Source organism: Ovis canadensis, chromosome 1 (genome assembly GCF_042477335.2).
Source record: "Ovis canadensis isolate MfBH-ARS-UI-01 breed Bighorn chromosome 1, ARS-UI_OviCan_v2, whole genome shotgun sequence".
Classification (NCBI taxonomy): domain Eukaryota; kingdom Metazoa; phylum Chordata; class Mammalia; order Artiodactyla; family Bovidae; genus Ovis; species Ovis canadensis.
The window spans coordinates 126,746,325-126,767,568 of NC_091245.1; the positions used below are offsets into that span (position 1 = coordinate 126,746,325).

General features: G+C 46.0%; 1 protein-coding gene across 1 annotated transcript in view; it reads left to right on the top strand.

Moving 5' to 3' along the window:
- Positions 1–718: 718 nt before the first annotated feature.
- The window catches only part of TIAM1 (TIAM Rac1 associated GEF 1), a 464,008-nt gene continuing 443,482 nt past the window's right edge, over positions 719–21,244 (top strand). The window contains exon 1 of the mRNA XM_069549445.1: positions 719–1,295. The gene's annotated coding sequence lies outside the window, so the exon portion shown is untranslated. The remainder of the gene's footprint in view (positions 1,296–21,244) is intronic.

A 21,244-nucleotide genomic window follows, 5' to 3' on the forward strand; every position in this document is an offset into this window, starting at 1 on the left:
CCAGGTAGTAAGGAATATTCAGCTCCGGTCTTTGTTCTTAACGGCGGTGTCCAAAGCTCTTAAGATAAGGAGGAAGCACTGGCGGGAGTGGGGAAGACATTTCCTTAGACTGCTGGCGTCCGGGTGTTGTCTTTCCTCACAACCTTGAGAAAGGTACAGGGCAAATGTCGTTTCCGGATTTTACAGAAGAGACCAGGAGTGTGTGAACTTAGCTTTAGAGTCGCGTACTTCACAATAGGTGATTGTGAGCCCGTGATTTCAAGTGTACTTGCTGGCCAAGGTGAGTCAACCCGGTCAGAGTCCTGCACTCCCCAGGATTCGGTTAAGCCCACCGTGCCCTACCTGGAGCTTGGTTAGCGTCTAACACCTCCAGCATCCACAGGAAGGGATTACGTTAGGGTTTCTTTTCTTCCTCTAGTATAAAAGTTCCCGTCTCCTCCATGAGTCAGGCACACGCCTCCTAGGCCAGACCACGTGTCGCAGGTACAACTTTCTTTCTTTTTTTCTGGGGGAGTGGGCTCTTCCCCTCCCCTGTTCCTCTTTCCTCTCCGCCTTAGGTGGCAGGAAAAGCCTTTACCTCGGACCAATCCCACCGATGGCGAGCCGCGCGCGCGCCCGCCAACCCGAGCGCCTTCTCTCCACGTCATTGGCCACCTCCACCTACGCACAGTAACACGCAGCATCGCGGACCTATGGAGGAAGGAGGCGGAGGCCTCTCGGCCCTCCCAGGGCTGCTTTGTTAGGGGCTTCCTCGCCGTTCCCTGGCCCCCTCCTTCGCGCCTCCGCTGGCCTTCCCCTTCCCTCCTCGGGTCGCTCCGCCGGAGCCTGGTGGGAAGGCAGCTACCGCGCGCGCGCGCTGGTGCGAGCATCTCGTCAAGCTGCGCGCGCGCGCGCGCGCGCGCGCGGAGGGGAGGCGATGCCGCCCGGGTACCCAGCGTGCGCCTGCTGGAGCGCTGGAGCCCAACTCCGAACGCCCCGCTCCTGTATCCGCCGCCTCTGATTGGCCGGCTGGAGGCGGAGCGATTGTCAGGCGGCCCAATCGGAGCCTGGTTTCCCACGGGCATCCCGTGGCCCCGCCCCCCGAAGCCGCCGGCCGAGGCACTGTAACGGCTCCCATTGGCGGACGGAGCAGGGGGGCCCGCTCCGAGCGCGGCTGGGCTCTCGCAGCGCCGCCGCCGTCGGGCGCGCAGCTCTGCAGCGCGGCGAACGCCTCGGCGCGCTCGCAGCCCCCCGGAGCCCGGCGGCCCCGCATTGTCCCTGGCCCCGTGGCCGAGATCCGGGACGAGCGTCGGGGGGTGAGTACCGCGAGCCTGGGGAGGGAGAGCTGGCTGGCTGGCTGGCTGGAGCTAACCGGGAGGGAACGGCGATGAGGACGCCCGGAGCCCCTCTGCCCGTGACGGGCACGTCCTGACCCCAGTCTCCCCCCCGCACATTGGGGCTCCCGGCGGGTCCTAGCTCCCCCTCGGATCGGGCTTTGCTCGTATTGTTTTCACGTTTCCCGTACTCGGAGAGGGAGGTGGGGACTGGAGAGGGAAGCAAGGGAGACATCTATCGCTCGAGGGAGCAGTCCGGAGGGAGACGGGCAGTGGCGCCCAGGTGCCTGGCGCCGAATGGAAGTGACAGTATCCAGGCGTTGGCATTCGGTCTTCCCGGCAGCGGGAGGTCAGCGCTGACCTGCGGCAACGACGGCACTTTGTATGTGTCGGCTGATTTTTTTTTTTTAAATCAACTTCGGGGAGGGCGTGCGTGTGCTTGCGTGTGTCTCGTGTGTGTGTTTGCGTCCCTGACTCGTGCACCCCGCCAGGCCTGGGTTTTCCGCGACGCTGACTGGGCGCTCACCTTGGCGATCGCTGCTACGCTCGGGACCCGACTCGCGGGGCGGAGAGCCTGGGGGATGGGCATACAGGGCCGGGGACCCCCGGCGGACCCGGGAGCAGACATTTACAGCGGCCTTCTGCGCGCGCGCAGACAATGACGGATCCGGGCGCGGGATCCTGGGGTCTGTGCATCGGGTGCCCGCTCGGGATCGCGGTCCCGTCACGCTCCCCTGCGGGCCCGGTCGTTCGGATGCTGCTGCGCCGAGCGGCTCATCGCCCAGCTGGGGGACCCGCGTGGGGCCCCGCTTTTGTTTACAGACCTCGCTATTGGGCCAGAGCTGCGCGCAGCGCTCCCCCGGCCTCGGCGGCTGCCGCGCGCCCCCTCCGAGCTAGAAGTTGGTGCATGCTGTCCGGTGACGCCCCCTCCTCAGGCCTCCTGGGCGAGATGCTGCGGGGGAATAAACGCCAGACGGCGCCTTCATGCCCTGTCCCCGCTGCGCACGGCGCTCCCAGGCCCCCTTACACCAGAGGCCCTCTCAGTTTGGCCTCCGTCGGGGCGCTGATGGAGCCAAGCTCACCTTCCCTTCCAGTAGCATCCTCTGGCTTCATCCCCGAGCCGGCCCAGGTTGATTCTGAGTCTCCCTCTTCCTGCATGTTGGCAAATCTTGAAGGACGCGCGAGCCCTTGGGGACGCTGGCCAATTGGTGCCCGTTTCAGTGGTACCCACGCGGCCCCGCGGAGCAGCTGTGGGGCATTCTTATGTCATAGCAGTCCGGATCGGGTTACCCACGCGTGCTGACTTGGCATCCACTTTGTTTGAGCTGGAGCAGAGATTGAGAGCCTGAGCACCGAGGTTAAAAAACAAAACAAAACAAAAAACCTGGCTTCCAGTGCCTGCTCAGCATCACCCACGAGCAGGGTGATCTGTTCCAGACCGAGCGTCTTTAGTCTCCTTGCGTCTCAGTTTCCAGGTCTGTAGAATGGGGATAATGAGTGTCCACGTTTGTGGGGTGAGGATTAAAGGACAGTATAAATCAACTGGCAGTTACGGCCACAGAGGAGACACTGGAAACATTGTCCCTATTAGAGGGATTCTACTGCAGAGGACGGCCCCGCATCTCTCACCCTTGCTTCAGTTTTCCATTCTTCCAACTCCTATTTTATTTTTAAAAGTATGTAGGATTGCCGTTTTGAGCTTCAAACAGGGCTTATTCTACTTGACCTTAGATTTCACTCTACTTATCTAATCCCTTAGGGCTTTTTTTTTTTTTTTGCATTTCCATTAGGTTTTCTTTTAAAATTTTTTTCCATTAGCTTTTACTTGTTTCTTCTTCTTTCCTTCTTCCTTGAGGCTATGCTGAGACCCAGGCCTGTGTTTGGAGGAGGAAACCTTGACCAAGTGGGAAGTGTCTGCTGCTAAACCAATGGCCGCTGTGCAAAGTTTATAATACCCGGATGGAGGGAGGTTTGAACAAAGAGATACCTGGAGGCAGGGAGGAACACTTCCTGGTAGAAGTGAAATTTGAGCGGAGTCTTGTAGCAGAAGTTTGGTAAACGGCTAGTTTCTGGAGCATGCTCTTTTGTACCCTGCTGTAAAGAATTCTGCCAGTCAGGTTGTCTTGGAGGGGTAAACACCGAAGTTGCTAGGTAATTATCTTTGCATGGAAGAGAAATATACCTGCCTTAGGAGGAGGCTGTTGCCTGACTTGGGAATGTGGAAGAGGAGAACTGATTTCATTGAGTATCTGCAAAATGCTGTCAATGTGTTTTGACTTGTTTTCCTCTGGTCCACCAGCTGAGCTCTGCTGATTTCCTCCAGGCAAAGAGACAAGCCGCTGTGTATGGGAAAAACAAAAACAAGGGAAAACCTGTCCATAATCAGATGAATGAATAGTTTGAAGAAAACAATCTCGGGTTTGGCTACAGAATAAGATAATGGAAAAAAAAAATGCTTCTGGTTTCAACACACTTTCGCCTGCTGGGGCAAATTATTGAGCTGGGTGCCATAACACCTCATTTGAATGTAGATCCCAGGGGCCATTACAAGCAAGCAAGCAAACAACAAACAAAAACTAAGGGGGAGAGGGACTTGCAGGTTGTCCAGTGGGGGCAGAAGCCCACATGGAATGTTCCTCACAACCTCTGCCCCCTGGACCTGCCTCCGTCACCCTAAGCAGATGTAGGAGTGTGGCATTATTGCTAGATGCCAAGGCATAAATGTTATAACCCATTTGAAATTCCACTTGCAGAAATGATTCTGACCCTTCTTGCACTCGTTCTGGGAATTCTCTGGCCCTTAGGGATGCATGAAGGCAGCTTTGCCCCCTGCTGCTGTCTGGGGATCAAATCAGTGGGGGGCCTAGACTTTAAAGGGAACACGTGGTTAGGAAATCTCATTAGCTGACAATTCAACTTCACTCTCATGTGCATCCAAAGAGTTAGGACAAAGACTTCCTCTCCTGTCCCCTGCAGTTGTCTCTCCCTGCTCCCCACTCTTCCCAGTGCCCCCCACCCCAACCAGAAAGGAGTCTTGGTGCTGGCCTAAGCCCCCCTCCATCCCCCCGCAAATTCTTGCAGTTCTGTGGACAAGCAGATGGAACCTCAGGCCTTCTGGAGCGCTGGGGCAGGAATTTATCCCCTGAGCTTTGCTGAGCGCCAGCTAGCTGTGCCTGTTAGCCCCTCTCCCTTTTCCGCATTGCGAGGAGCTTGCTTACTGCCTATGAGACAGCACTTGAATAGATGGTGAAGTTCAAACCTGTGCTTTCCCAAATGAAGAAGCAGGTAAGAGCGCCCGGTGGGAATCCCATCCAATTCTTGCCGAAAAGCCAGTGATGGAGGGGAACGTCTGCCTGAGAGTACGCAAGGCACGAGGGTGAGCAGACAGAGAGAGAATTTGGTTCCTGTGAGCAGTGTGCAGAGTCCTGTGGAATTCCTGAATCCCAACAGATTTGGGCTTGTGGTTGAGAAAGATCCTTGTTTTCACTCTGTCCAGTCGTTTGGACTCCTGTATCTTTTTTTAAAAATATTATTAAAAATTTTTAAAATTGGAGTATAATTGCTTTGCAATGTTTTTTTCTGCCCCATGACAACGTGAATGGGTCATAATTATAAATAAATCCCCTCTTTCTTGAGCCTCCCTCCCCTCTCCCATCCCCCCTCCCCTCTCCCATCCCTCATCTCCAGGTCATCACAGAGCACCACGCTGGCCTCCCTGTTTTTTACAGCAGCTTCCTATTAGTTATTTATTTTACACATGATAGTGTATATATGTCAGTGTGGACTGCTGTATGTAAAACAGTGTTTCACTGGCTATGTGTGTGTGTATGTATTACATACACGCATATATACATACTCATTTTCTTCTCTAAATTTAGCAAATGGGTAGAATGGTTCTGAATTACGTCCTCCCTTTTTTCCCGCCTCCATATAGGATGAGAGAAAAACAGATTTGCAAGGTCCCCAGCATAAATCCTTCGGTTTTTCACGATTCACATTTCATCTCTAAATATCTGGTTTTATGTAATTAGTAATTCCTATTAAAGTGTTTTTTCTGTCATCATTGTAGGCCAATCACTTTTAAACAAACTTTTAAAAAAGTAAATAAAGGAGGCATTCAAAAAATAAAGCAGTACTCAGGCAGGAACAGAATTTTTGGAAAAGAAAACAATGCTCTAGTGTAAAAGGTACAAAATATTAGCAGGCGGGTTTTTCCCTTCCATCCCCTTCCCAACCTCCACACCCCTCCAGCACAAGACTTTTGCTGTTCCTATGGTCTCCAGGGAGCTCATTAAGCCATCCGTAAAGGCCTAGACTGTGGGTATACAGAGATTCCTCCCAGACTCGTGTGAGATTCTTCTAGGAGGCGTCGGAGCTCTTGCTAGGTAGAGAGAGATTCTTCCCTCAGTGGGCTGAGGCTGAGTTTAGAGCCTGGCATTTGGCTGCAAGTGGGGCGTCAGTTCATTGAAATAGCAGCAAGAAAGGAGAAAAACAACACACAACCAGAACAAAACCCTGGCACAGTCTAAGAGCCAGTCAGTTGTGTACATCCGAAGGATGCTGAACAAAGAGTGATGATTCAGTGAGCAGCCCTGTGGGAGGAAAGGTGCTTTTAGTGGAGCACTGTCTGAATAGCCCAAGGCCCTCCGAGTTTTGGCGCCGTCACAGGGTTTCTTTCCATACAGAGATTTGGGTGTAGCAGTTCGGAGCCAAGCAGGAAGGTGCCACGTGTGTGCTGGCTCTGCCGTTTTGAAGGAGGAGAGATGAAAGGGAGGGGGGCATTGTCTTTGGTTAAAATACGAAACAACGCACGCCACCCCCGCCCCCGGCCCCGATTATATATTTCCAGCTTCTACAGCAGAATTTTATTACAGACTAAAGGATAAGTATATCGATGAATAAACAGATGAGTGAGGAGGTAAGTGATTGGGAGACTGTGGACCTGGGACCGAGTGTGGCTTGGGATGGGTGAGGAGTGGATGGGGAATTAGGTGAAGGAGATTCAGTTGCTTGTCCTTAAAAAGCCCAAACACTGTTCTCTGTGCCATGGGAGGAGGCAGGATATCCTGCCTTCTCAGTGGCTGCCCTTCTGTCGCCCGAGTACCCGCCTCCTGGGCCAGGAGGGGCTAACCTTTTAAACTCAGATTCATTCTGGTTCCTGCTCCTGGCTTCCTCTGCCATCTATGGCAGGGATGATGAGCTAGAAAAAGTCACCAGGTCGGCCCCAGAGGAGAGGAAGTCAAGGGGAGTCCTGAGTCTGGGAATCTTCCCTGTTGAGTTGTCAGGACCACAGAAATGGAGTGTGTGGGGGTTTTTTCTATCTGATGCTCGCTTTTCTTTTCTTTTTTAAAATATTTATTATTTATCTGCACTGGGTTTTAGTTGCAGCATGCGGATCTTCACTTGTGGTGCATGGGAATCTCAGTTGCCTGGTAGGGATCGAACTTGGGCAGCTTGCCTTGGGAGCACAGAGTCTCAGCCAGTGGTCCATCAGGGAAGTCCCCAGTGCTTGCTTTTCCGAAGAGGAGATGGGCCTGAGGTCTGCAGGTTGAGCCTGAAGGGCCTTTAACGGGGGCGGTGGGGGGGGGGAGTCTGCCTTGCCCCAGCTTCCCACCGCACCCCCAGAGGTCTTTGGGAGAGAGATTCCAGCCCAAAGCCTGACCATCTCAGGCTGTCTCTTGACAAGATCTCTCTTGACCCAGATGGCTCTCCTGTGGTGGGGAGGGAGCTCTTCGCATTCCGGGCACAAGATTTCAAGCTGGACCGTCTAGAACAGTCAGGACCTCGTTAGCTGGTTCCCACTTGCTTTTAGGACAGTGTTTGAGAAGGTGAGAACTGTGGGCTTAGTCTCATCATGACATTCAGATGTGCATTTCATTTTTGGACTTAACAGGAGTCTGACCCAACTACTGAGCTAATGTGTTAGTTTTTCTTTTTTTTTTTTTTCTGGCTACCAGGAATGGCTTGTGGAATCTTAGTTCCCTGACCAGGGGTTGAACCTGGGTCCTCAGCAGTGACAGGGTGGTGTCCTAACCCCTGGGCCACCACGGGAGTCCCTGAAATGTACCTCCTGATCTTCTCACATACACAAGGTTATCCTTGGAGTGGGAACATGGGGGTCAAATTCTTGCTCGTGCTGTAGCCCGCTGGGATCTGATAACCACAGCGTCGCTTTCTATGCCTATAAGGCCCCTAGATTGCTTGGGTACCCTGGTCACTCTTGGTCATGCCTGGTCCCTGGCGTCATGGCTGATTCTGCCACCTGCCATTCTCAAAAGTGCCCCGGAGTGGCTGCCTGGAATCCAGAGTCCCAAGCGTCAAGAGTTGTCACCGTGAGTATGTTTAAGTAACTGTGGATTGTACTTCCCAGATGGCAAATCCTGCTCTATTCTGGTGGCATCAGCCTCCATACTCACCTTTTGGTTTTTAAAATGCCTTCACTGCCATGTGTAAAACAGACAGCTAGCACAATGCAGGTGCTCTGTGATGACCTAGAGGGAGAGGGAGGTCCAAGAAGGAGGGAGATACAGCTGATTCATTTTAATGTATAGCAGAAACAAACGCAACATTGTAAAGCAACTATACTCCATTTAAAAAACTAAATAAGTGCCTTCAAGCTGTGCAGGGAGAATAATGCCCCACGTGCCTTCTCTCACCTAAGATGTCTTTGGATCCAGAAGTTGTTGAAAGTGAAGTTGCTCAGTCGTGTCTGACTCTTTGCAACCCCACGAACTGTAGCCTGCCAGGCTCTTCCATCCATGGGATTTTCCAGGCAAGAGTACTGGAGTGGGTTCTCATTTCCTTCTTCAGGGGATCTTCCCAATGCAGGGATCGAACCCAGGGGTCCCGCAATTGCAGGCAGACTCTTACTGTTTGAATTATCGGGTAATCCAGAAGTTGTTAGGGCTTTTAAAATACTCTTGCTGTGGTGAAGCTTTGACCTAATCATGCTTCTTAACTGTCGCAGAGAGGGTAGGGACTCTGTGTGTGCTTCTTATTCTCTTGAGGGTCTAACATGTTACATTTCCAAATTGCCTAACTAAGGATGCAGTCTTTGGCTATAAAACTTGAGTCAGTTTCACTCACTGATGGTGATCAACCACAGTATCCTTCCTGATGCCAAGCACACTCCTTCTTTCACGTGGATTCTTCTGTTCAAGTAATGCCAGGTTCGATTTGTTTCTAAAAACGATGTGCAAAATGATAATCCCCTGTCGTATTAGCAACCTAGGGGAAAAGATGAGCTTGTTGTGAAAAACATGTTCTGTTTTGTTTTTTTCCCCACCCACTCCTGTACTCTCCAGAAATAAATCACTTTTGTTCATTTTTGTTTTCAGTTCCTCTACTAATTATATTGCTATATAATCTGCTTATGCCATTTTCATTTGACTGGCTGTTATGATAAAAGACAGTTTAGCTTACTTACTGTGTCTTATTTCCTTTCTTCTCTAGATTTTTGATGCTTATATTTATGGTTCCATCTTTCTGTTGCTTGTATAGACTAATTTAGTTCCATCAACCAATGGCAGTGCCCTTTGCCTCCTTTCCCTTTGTGAAATGAGGATGTCAGTGTCCTGACCTGCCTTTCCTCTCAACTCCTCTTCCTGTTTTACCTCTAGCTTCTGTCAGATGTCAGGGTGGATAAGACAGTTCTGTAAGCATGATAAGGATGATGAAGTTTTCTGTGCTTTCTCTATTTTTTTATTGATAACAGATTTATTAAGATATGATTTATTGGGTTGGCCAAAAAGGTCATTTGGGTTTTTCTGTAACATTTTATGGAAAAACCCAAACAAACTTTTGGGCCAACCAATACGTACTTCCCGGGTGGCTCAGAGCTAAAGAACTCGCCTGCCAATGCAGGAGGTGTGTGTTTGATTCCTGGGTCGGGAAGATCCCCTTAGAGAAGGAAATGGTAACCCACTCCAGGATTCTTGCCTGGAGAATCCCATGGACAGGCTATAGCCCATGGGGTCGCGAAGAGTTGGACACGACTTAGCGATGGAACAACAATAATACATACCAAACAATTCAGTTCTTTAAAGTATGCAATCGAGTGGTTTTTGGTATACTTGCAGAACTGAGCAGACATCAATTTTTGAACATTTTCATTACCTCCAAAAGAAACCCATTCCTGTTACTACTTACCTCCCTTCCCCACCCATCCAGCCAGTCTCCAGGAACCACTGATGTATTTTCTGTCTCTGTTTGTTGTTGTTGTTCAGTCGCTCAGTCATGTCTGGCTCTTTGTGACTCCATGGACTGCAACACGCCAGGCTTCCTTGTCCTTCACCATTTCCCAGAGTTTGCTCAAACTCTTGTCCGTATAGTCGATGATGTCATCCAACCATTTCATCCTCTGTCGTTCCCATATCCTCTGGCTTCAGTCTTTTCCTGCATCAGGGTCTTTTCCAATGAGTCAGCTCTTCACATCAGGTGGCCAAAGTATTGGAGCTTCAGCTTCAACATCAGTCCTTCCAATGAATATTAAGGATTGATTTCCTTTAGGATGGACTGGTAGGATCTCTTTGCAGTCCAAGGGACTCTCAAGAGTATTTTCCAACACCACAGTTCAAAAACATCAGTTCTTTGGTGCTCAGCCTTCTTAATGGGCCAACTCTTACATCCACTCGTGACTACTGGAAAAACCATAGCTTTGACTATATGGACCTTTGTTGGCAAAGTAATGTCTCTGGTTTTTAATATGCTGTCTAGGTTGGTCATATCTTTTCTTCCAAGCAGCAAGCGTCTTTTAATTTCATGGCTTCAGTCACCATCTGCAGTGATTTTTCAGCCCAAGAAAATAAAATCTGTCACTGTTTTCATTGTTTCCCCATCGATTAGCCATGAAGTGATGGGGCTGGATGTCATGATCTTAGTTTTCTGAATGTTGAGTTTTAAGTTAACTTTTTCACTCTCCTCTTTCACTTTCATTAAGAGGCTCTTTAGTTCTTTGTTTTCTGCCATAAGGGTGGTGTCATCTGGCAGTCTTGATTACAGCTTGTGCTTTATCCAGCTTGGCATTTCACATGATGTACTCTGCATATAAGTTAAATAAGCAGAGTGACAATATACAGCCTTGATGTACTCCTTTCCTAATTTTGAACCAGTCCATTGTTCCATGTCTGGTTCTAACTGTTGCTTCTTGACCTGCATACAGATTTCTTAGGAGGCAGTTCAGGTGGTCTGCTGTTCCCGTCTCTTTAAGAATTTTCCAGTTTGTTGTGATCCACAAAGTCAAAGGCTTTGGCATAGTCAGTGAAGCAGAAGTAGATGTTCTGGAATTCTCTTGCTTTTTCTGTGCTCCAACGGATGTTGGCAATTTAATCTCTGGTTCCTCTACTTTTTCTAAATCCAACTTGAACATCTGGAAGTTCACAGTTCATGTACTGTTGAAGCCTGGCTTGGAGAATTTTGAGCATTACTTTCCTAGCATGTGAGATGAGCGCAGTTGTGCGGTAGTTTGAGCATTCTTTGGCATCCCCTTTCTTTGGGACTGGAATGAAAACTGACCTTTTCCAGTCCTGTGGCCACTGCTGAGTTTTCCAAATATGTAGCATATTGAGTGCAGCACTTTCACAGCATCATCTTTGAGGATTTGAAATATCTCAGCTGGAATTCCATCACCTCCACTAGCTTTGTTCGTAGTGATGCTTTCTAAGGCCCACTTGACTTCACGTTGCAGGATGTCTGGCTCTAGGTGAGTGACCACACCATCATGGTTATTTGGGTCATGAAGATCTGTTTAGTACAGTTCTCCTGTGGATTCTTGCCACCTCTTCTTAATATCTTCTGCTTCTGTTAGGTCCATACCGTTTCTGTCCTTTATTGTGCTCATCTCTATAGACTTGCTTACTCTGCACATTACGTATAAACAGGGTCATATAATGTATGGTCTTCTGTGATTGTCTTCTTTCAGTTAGCATATTGTTTTCAAGGGTCTTCCAGGTTGTGGCATGTCTGTACTTCATTCTGTTTTTTAAAAAATATTTATTTATTTAATTTGGCTACACCAGATCTTAGCTGAAGCCCGTGAGATCTTAGTTGCGGCATGTGGGACTAGTTCCCTGACCAGAAATTGAACTTGGGCTCCTGCTGTGGGAGCCTGGAGTCTTAGCCCCTGGACTACCAGGAAAGTCCCAGCATTTCCATCTTTTTTATTGATGAATAATGTTTCTTTGTATGGATGTATCACACTTTATTTACATCCATTCATCAGTTGATGGGCATTTGGGTTGTTTCTACCTCATAACTATTGTGCATAGTTACTGCTGTAAACATTAGTGTACAAATACTGATTGGAATTTGGTATATACCTAGGAGTGGTACATTCCTATCAGCAGTGAATGAATGAGAATTCTAATTTCTCCTATCCTTGCCAGCATTTATTATTAATTTTTTTGATTTTAGTCATCTTTGTGGGTGAGAGGAAATACCGCCTTTTGATTTTGATTTGTATTTCCCTGATACGTAATAATGTTGAGCATTTTTTCAAGTGCTCATTGGTGAATTGTGTATTGGACAATTGAACATTGGAGAAATAGACATTGGAGAAATGTCTGTTTAGACCCTTTGCTCATTTTAAAATTTGGTTTCTGTCTCTTTATTAAATCATAAGGATTCTTTGCATATTCTCGATAAAAGTACCTTATTAGATACATGATTTGTAAACATTGTCTTCATTCGGTGAGTTGTCATTTCACTCTTCTGACGGCATCTTTTACATATGGTTTGCTTTGGAAAAGCCGAAGGTCAGTAAAGATGTTTGCTCAGTTATGACTCTGACAGTAAGTCAAGTTTGTACTCCAGGTTGTATATTTTCTGTAGTTATACTGGAATGCCTTAACTGATAGATTGAGAAAAGAAATACTGGGAACACTTTTAATATTAAAAAAGAGCAATTTTTTCATTTACTTTAAAAACTGTGTGAATGACTCAGTTATTTATTTACCAAAGTTGCAGAAGGGTATATTTTTGCAAAGTAATTTGAAGGGAGCTGTCTTGGGTGTCAACTTTTGGGTCATACATTTTTTTTTGCTGGTTGAAATATTTATCACTGTATTATATTAGGTTCTTATATTAGTTAAGAACTGGGGCCAGTTTTGTCCACCGGGTGACTTTTGGAAATGTCTGGAGATATTTTAGGTTGTTCTACTGGAGAAGTATCTAGTATCTACCTAGCTTCCCAGGTGGCTCAGACAGTAAAGAATCTGCCTGCAATGCAGGAGACATGGGTTCTATTCCTGGGTTGGGAAGATCCCCTGGAGAAGGAAATGGCAACCACTCTAGCACTCTTGCCTGGAGAACTCCCATGGACAGGGGAGCCTGGTGGGCTACAGTCCGTGGGGTCGCAAAGAACTGGACACGACTGAGCGACTAAGTGCAGCACTGGGGAAGTATTGAGCATCTACCTAGACACAAGGAGATATCTGGCATCTGGGTGGCACAAGCCAAGGATGTTGCTAACATCCTGCAACGCAGGGGTCAGTCCCTCAGACAAAGAATTTCTGGTCCATAGTCCATGGTGCTGAGGTTGAGTGACACTGCATTCAAAAGACACAAGTATTATTAGAGCCACACATTTAAGTTTCTTTACTTAGGATAGTTGCCTGTGTTGTTTAGGTATTTGCAAGTGAACTATCTTGAGACATCAGATTATTTTGGTTATTTAAAACATTTTGGTCCTATTTTAGCGAAAATTAGATTTGAGTATCTTTCTTTTTTTTTTTTGGATAGAGAGTTTTAAGATATTGGATAACAATTTCAGGCATTTGGGGCTTCTCTGTGCTTAGGTTCATCTTTTTAATGACTTCCGGATGTTGCTAATGACTGTATCCTGAATTCTGCTGTGCTTCATGTTATGGGAGGAAAAATATTTGCAGGCTGATCATTATAATGTTACTCTTCGTAAGTAATTTATTGAGCATGAAAAATTTTTAGAAAAAAATGTTCCAAGTGCAGTGCAAGATCTACTGTACAGTTTTATTATAGAAAAGTCTTATGAATGTTGGAATCATCTCACTTTGAAATCTTTATGATTAGAAATAATTTCAGTTCTACAATTATATCAATTGAACTTTAACATTTCATTGTCATTTGAAAAATTACAGCCTCCCAACTATGGTTTTCACTTAACCAAACAATTTAACAATTTTAAAGTAGATTTTAAAAATTCACCCAGTGGTTTTGTTTTTCCTTTTTTTTTTCTTTTTTTCACTTCCGTGACAGTTAATTGCTTTAATTTGGGGACTGAATGCCTGCAACTTTGGTCCTGTGACCTCTCACCAATTGTATCAAACCATTTAAATTACTTTAAAGAAAAGGTTTGTGGGTGCCTGCGGCATGATTTCAGCTCAAATAAGAAAGCACCCAAATGACCTCCTCTTTCTTGGAAGAAATGAGGTCAAAACCAGTTGGACTTCTTGATGTTGTTAGGTTAGTCTTAGGACCTCTGAATCTTTAGAAATCCAAGCCTTTCTTGAAACTGAAACTAGTTAACAGAGCTTATGTGAGTGAGGAGGGCTAAAATGATTCCTTACATATAGCCTCTAAATTTTAATTTTAATTAATTTAATTTTAATGTTAATCTCTGCTTTCTTAGCCTGTGATACAGCAGTTCTGAATCCCATCTACGTCAGGATAAGTGAGTTTATGGGCCTGCTAGCAACCAGCAGTGTATAGTGTCTATTATAGCATATGGACCCAGCCCCTCCGGCATTCCAAAGCCCAGCCATAGCTGAGATAGCCAAGGGTTACATGTACAGGCCTATACGTATAGGCCTTGAGGAGACTGGTACCAAGGCCATAAGATATAGTTCTTGGTTGCTGTGTTATGGTTGCTAGGAAACCCTAACTTGGGAAAAAAATGGAACTCTTGCAAAAAGATCTTAATGTACCTTAAACATTAAGGTTTCCATCTTGGAAAAGTTATTTGGTAGATTTTTGAACTGAAGAGCTTAATAAGGAGTCAAGTTGAATAGTTTAATGCCTTGAACATTATAACTAACTTAAGGATGCTGTGAGAGTCATGTTTCTGAATTTCCTCTTTTTATTTGAATCAGATCTCTCCGACTTCTGCTGCTGCTGCTGCTAAGTCGCTTCAGTTGTGTCCGACTCTATGCGACCCTATAGACGGCAGCCCACCAGGCTTCCCCGTCCCTGGGATTCTCCAGGCAAGAACACTGGAGTGGGTTGCCATTTCCTTCTCCAATGCATGAAAGTAAAAAATGAAAGTGAAGTCGCTCAGTCGTGTCCGACTCTTAGTGACCCATGGACTGCAGCCCACCAGGCTCCTCTGTCCATGGGATTTTCCAGGCAAGAGTACTGGAGTGGGGTGCCATTGCCTTCTCCGCTCTGACCTCTAGCAGTGTTAAAATGGCTAATGGCCTTTGATTACGTGGCTCACTGTTGATTTTTCTCAGATGTTCTGTGGGGTTCTTTTCCCTCACATTTTCTTTATCTGGATGATTCTTCCCAAATAACCCATCCTCAATTTTTTTTCTTTAATTATAAAGTATTTCTCTTAATTACATCAGGTAAATATAGCCAAATAGCAACAATGAATGTCTTTTAGTGTTGAAGTTAGGGGGAATCTTATTTTCTTAGGCATAATTTTCTCAAACTGAAAGATTTTATAATCGTTAGGGGTTACTTGTATAATCAGAAAAATTATATTGATTAAATCCACATTCATCTTTGGGTAGGTGGTGACTAGTAGAAGCTTCATCTCCCAAGTTGTACTTTTTTGTAATCCACTTAAACATGGGGATTAAAGAGCAAAGTGCCCTCTGAAAAGTAAGAACTGCAGGACTGTGGATTCTGGCCTGGAATGAACAAAGATGAGAAAGCCCTCGGGGGGCAGCCAAGAAGTCCAGTGATTAAATGTCAATGGATGGATTAGCCCCATTGTTGACTGATCTTTTCAGGATGGGATTGAACCCAGACCTTCAATTATCAGAAAGTGGTTGACCTTCGAGGGTTGACTGCGTCCTTTTCTTTATACTCCTTTCCCCTTAGGCGGTGTTCTTACACCCACTTCCAGTCATGGCTGTGTCTCGTGATCTCAGTGTTTCTCTAGGATCACCTCCTAGTTCACGTACTATCCCATCTTCTCTGAAGGTCCTAGAATCTTGATTATTTCTAAGTCCAGTTTAATTCATATTTGCATTCATTTTCTAGGGTTACTAGTAAAAGGTGCCTCGGATGGATGACCTAAGACAAGACACACTGATTCTCTCGTAGTTCTGGATGCTAGAAGTTCAAAATCAAGAAGGCAGCAGGGCCACGTTCCCTCCAAAGGTTCCAGGGTAGAATGTTTTCTTGCCTCTTCCAGCCTGTGCTGGCTCTCGGCATTCCTGGGCTTCTGACATCCTCACTGCAGTCTCAGCCTCCTCCTCATGGTCGTCTTTTGTGGCTGTGTGTTTGTTTCTGAATCTCCTCCTCTCGTCAAGGCACTAGCTATTGGATGTAGGGTCCATCTTAGTCCTATTTAATGTCACCCTAACTTGGTTATATCTGCCAAGATCGAATTTCCAATTAAGATCATAGTCATAGTTACTACAGATCAAAGCTTAAACATATATTCTGGGGGGACACCACTCAGCCCACAAGTGTGTGCGGCCGACCACTCCATTAGACTGCCTGCTACAATCAGTTGAGAATGCGTAACACAGGTGTGTACTTACTGCTAAGAAGCGTGACTTTCTTAGAGCTTCCCTGATATGACCATGTGCTTTAGACTCTGTCTAGCCCTTTGGCCCCAGCCCTGCTTTCCCACTTCATCTCTCAGGGTTCCTTTCTCAAAGGCTTAGAGCCAGTAACACAGGAGTCCTCTTTGCTCTGGAATATATCCCATTCTCTCTTGTATATGGTTACACGGTCTCTGCTGTTGCTGCTGCTAAGTCGCTTCAGTTGTGTCTGACTCTGTGCGACCCCATGGACTGCAGCCCACCAGGCTCCCCGGTCCCTGGGATTCTCCAGGCAAGAACATTGGAGTGGGTTGCCATTTCCTTCTCCAGTGCATGAAAGTGAAGAGTGAAAGTGAAGTCGCTCAGTCGTGTCCGACTCTTAGCGACCACACTGTCTCTAGCTATGGACTGTTCCTATTTTTGCTAGCCCTTCTTCCAGGACTGGTCGAAATCAGCCATCTTTATGTCATTTCCTCGATGTTTTAGTGTTTAGCGGTGCTTTATTTTTATTTTTTGGCTGTGCTGTGAGACTTGCAGGATCTTAGATCCCTGACCAGAGGTTGTAGCTGGACCCCTGCAGTCCATTCGTAGCCACTGCGCCACCAGGGAAGTCCTTAATGGCTTTTTATATGGGAGTGTTATCATAGTTTGACTCACGTTGTTCCCTAGACTGTAGGCACTATTCCCCCCCCCCCCCCCGGAAGTCTTCTCAAAACTTTAATGTCATTTGGATTTCACAGTCACTTCAAGAAAGGTGCTCCTAAGTGCACTATAGCCAAGGAAAGCCATGGCTTGGAAAGGTTCATGATTAGCCCAAGGAAACCGAGTGGGGAGGCCCAGCTGGAAATCTCACTAAGTCTTCAGGCTCCAAATGGCAAGCTGTTAGCATGGTGCTGGAAATCAGAGGTCGTCATGCATTCCCAGTAGAGAAGCCCCAAAGACAGAACAGTTGCCTAGTTTTCCTGGGAAAATGTATGGATTCTGGGATATACGGAGAGGGCATGAAGGTAGGGTTGACCCTAGATTGCAGACACTTTGCAGTTAGGATCTCAGCCAAATGGATCGTGGTTTTGCCCATAGCACCTCTGTGGAGGAGCTCATTGTACGTTAGGATACACTTGCCCCCAACTTATAACATTCCACAGTCAGTGTACAAGCATGGTGTTCTGCTCTTTGCCAAGACGGTGGGCTGTCGCTAAGGGATGAGAAACCTAAGGTGGTAAAGGTCTGGACTCAGGAGAGACTCGGGACAAGCATATTCCCTAAGGACCCCACTGGCTGGGAGCAGCCTTCAGCCAGAATGGAGTTGGTGCTATAGCATTAGCCAAAGTGAGACAGCTTGCCCTCAGAGGGGGGAGATGGGTGGGTGTCTTAGTTTGAGCAGGTGGATTATACAGCTAACATCTACTTCTCACCATTCTGGAGGCCGGAAGTCCTGAGATCAGGGTGCTCAGAATGGTCAGGTTCTGTCGGAGAACCTTCTTCCTGTTTTGATTTCATAGGGCTTTTCCTTGGTGCATGCGTACACAGAGCACTCTCATCTGGTCCTCCTTTTATAAGGATGTTAATTTCATCATGTGGCCTCCACTGTCTTGACCTCATCTAAATCTAATTACCTCCCTTCCTGCCCACCCTACCCCCAACACATCAAAGGTTAGGGCTTCACTGTATGAGTTTTTGGAGGATACAGATATTCAGTCCATAGTGATAAATGTACAGTCAGGCACACAGTTTGGAGCCAGCAGATAAACAGGAACCAGAAAACAAAGAAAAAGTCCATGAGCATTGCCCCAATATGTCTTTAATGCTGAGGTGGGCTTTTCTGCACCTGGACTTTGTAAAGGCTCCTGGGGGCTTGGGGCAAAGCAGCCCAGGATGCAGCCTGCAGATGGACAGGGCAGGAATTTATACCTGGACACTGTGCAGGAAATAATGAAAGAGCCCAAGAGTGACAGTGAGGGGCTTGTTGTTGTTCGGTCGCTAAGTTTTGTCTGACTTTGTGATGCCATGGACTGTAGCACCCCAGGCTTCCCTGTCCTTCACTGTCTAGTGAGGGATGTGGGCTGGTAGAAATAGCAGGAGGTGGAAGTTCCGTGCTCTCAGGAGAATGCACTGTAGTTGGGAGGTGAAACCAGCCCACAATGGGAGGGACCTCATGGGAAAGAGGTTCTTCATGGAAGGACCCATCCTTCTTGAAGTAAGGATCTCAGCCAAACTGATATTGGTTTTGCCCACAGCATCTCTGTGGAGGAACTTGATGAATGTTAGGATACATTTGCCCCCAACTTATAACATTCCACAATCAGTATACAAGCATGGTGTTCTGCTCTTTGCCAAGATGGTGGGCTGTCGCTAAGGGATGAGAAACCCAAGGTGAAAGGTCTGGACTCAGGAGAGACTAGGGACAAGCATATTCCTTGATGGATGACTTGTAGCATGTGGGAGGTGCAGTGTTGAGACCGGAGCATTAATTGCAGATGACCGCAGAGCGAGGGATGAAGGCCACTGGCTCTAGGGAAAGTGCAGTCAGTCGCAAGTTGCTGGTTGAGATTAGATAAGGGTCCAAGTCTCTGCTATGGCATTTCTAAACTATTTGCTAGTTGAGGCCTTGTATTCTTTGCAGTCTCATGGACCGTGGCTGCTCTGTTCATGGAGTTCTCCAGGCGAGAATACTGGAGTGGGTGGCCTTTTCCTTCTCCAGGGGATCTTCCCAGACCAGGGACTGAATCAACATCTCCTGCACTGGCAGGCGTGTTCTTTACCACCAGGCCACCAGGGAAGCCCTAGCTGAGGGCAGCAGAGGCTAATAAATGGCGTAGGAAATGGCAACCCACTCCAATATTCTTGCCTGGAGAATCCCACGGACAGAGGAGCCTGGAGGGTTACAGTCCATGGTGTTGTACAGAGTCGGACATGACTGAAGCGACTTAGCATGCACGAGGCTATTAAAGGAACTTTGCGTTGCATGGATCAACTTACTCTTTAAAGTATATTTTTATTTACTGCTTATTTGTTGTAAGAAACAAGCCATAGTTGAAACTGACTATAGTTGGTTTCACCTCCCAACTATGTATTGTAAGAACAATCAAGTATATTTAAAAAGAAATATTCTGCATGTTGCTACTATAGGAGCACATTGTTGCTTCTGGCTTTTCTTTGTTCTTTCTTATCCATCTTTTCATGCCCTTTTAACTTATTTGTAATTCTTGCAGAGCTACAGATTTGTATCTTCTTTTCTTTGACATTACATCAGTTCTATAAAGTAACTATATGGACAAAGGTAAAAAGAACTGTGGGTCCACCGGTACAAACTCCCAGTGGAGATAAACTGAAGTGAGATTTGTTGTTTGCAGTAAATGGGAGATCAGTGGAACTTCTTTTGAGCTGGAAGAATTGGCAAAATGTCTGGACCATTAAGAAAATGGATTTTGTGATTAGTTTGAAAACTAGGCCAAACAACAAAATCATACTATATAGTACAGGGAACTATATTCAGTATCCTGTGATAACATAATGGTAAAGAATACGAAAAAGAATATATATATATGTGTATAACTGAGTTACTTTGCTGTGTAGCAATTAAAGACAACATTGTAAATCAATTATTGTACTTCAATAAAATTAAAAAAAAATACTAGTGGGAAAAGTTAGACTTCAGAAAAGAACATTAGTTATAATACAATTCATTGAATCATACCAGATATGTAGAATTTCATGACAAACCTCACTGGTTGCCACTAAAGGTTACTAGGGCAGCAGTGTATCTGCTGCTGCTGCTAAGTCACTTCAGTCGTGTCCAACTCTGTGCGACCCCATAGACGGCAGCCCCCCAGGCTCCCCTGTCCCTGGGATTCTCCAGGCAACAACAGTGGAGTGGGTTGCCATTTCCTTCTCCAATGCATGAAAGTGAAAAGTGAAAGGGAAGTCTCTCAGTCGTGTCTGACTCTTAGCAACCCCATGGACTGCAGCCCACCAGGCTCCTCCGTCCATGGGATTTTCCAGGCAAGAGTACTAGAGTTGGGTGCCATTGCCTTCTCCAATGTATCTGCAAATTGATAAATAAAAAAAGAATCAGCAAAAAGCAAAAACAAAACCACCAACAAAACTAGGTAACCAACCAGTTTTCCTGCAAATCAGATTTGTAAAGCGACATGTTAATGTATCTATTGGGGTTAATCTTTGTTTTTAATCTAGTTCCCTTCCTTAAATACCTCTGTAGATCAGTAGGGAGACCAGATAATAACTGTGTGGTATCTGTTTCAAGACTTTTTCTTTTCATTTTTAAAGTAAGTTTATCTATTAAAAAATAAAGCAGCCTTATCATGCCCATGCTTGTGTATGGTGGTCACATGTTCCAGTGAGCTGACCACTTATATAACCACCCTCCTGTAACTGAGTATTTGTTGTGTTTCTTTTTTAACCATTATTTTAAGATTCCTTTGAAGTTCTTGATGCATATTTTGCTTTTTTACTATTTTTTTAAACTTGCTTTTCTCAGGCTAAATTCTCAGAATGTGATATCTGCTTCAAATATGACATTAAAAAAAGTTCTTGCTTTGAATTGCCAACCTGCTTTAAAAAGTCTTGATCAGTTCTTATGTATGAATGTATTGACCTCACCATGACTGATCTGCTCTGGGTCTTAATTATTTAATTTAATTTTGTTATTGTTATTACAATCATAAAGAATCTGTCTCTCTCTCTTTGCTTTTCAGGTAGACCGAACTTTTTGTGTCTATCATTTTGAACATTATTTCAAGCTTTTAGAAAACACAATTATTGCCTTATCTCTTAAATCCTTTACATTCCCTGGAGAAAAATAAGATAGAATGAGAAAAAACTTTTTTGACTTCCTCATCTGTGAGATATTGAGGTAGAAACAAATTGTTCTGAGGGCATTTCTAGCCTTTTCAATGTCCATAGCTTAGAGTTGATGAATGCAAAGTTTAAAGGGTGAATGGGATACAACATTAAGTGTTCTGATACATGGACTGATGAACTGGCTGTAGATGACCTGTTGTGGCTTGTTTTTGGCTTTTTGTTAAGAGGTTTCAGTTTATAGAGCAGTTTTAGTTCATAGCAAAATGGAGCTGAAAGCTCAGAGAGTTTTCATGTGTCCTCTCTTCCCACATGTGCACAGCCCCACATGGTCAACAGCTCCCACCAGAGTGGTGTGTTGGTTACAATCAATGAACCTACACGGACTCATCATCACTCAGATTCCACTGTTTACATTAGGGCTTG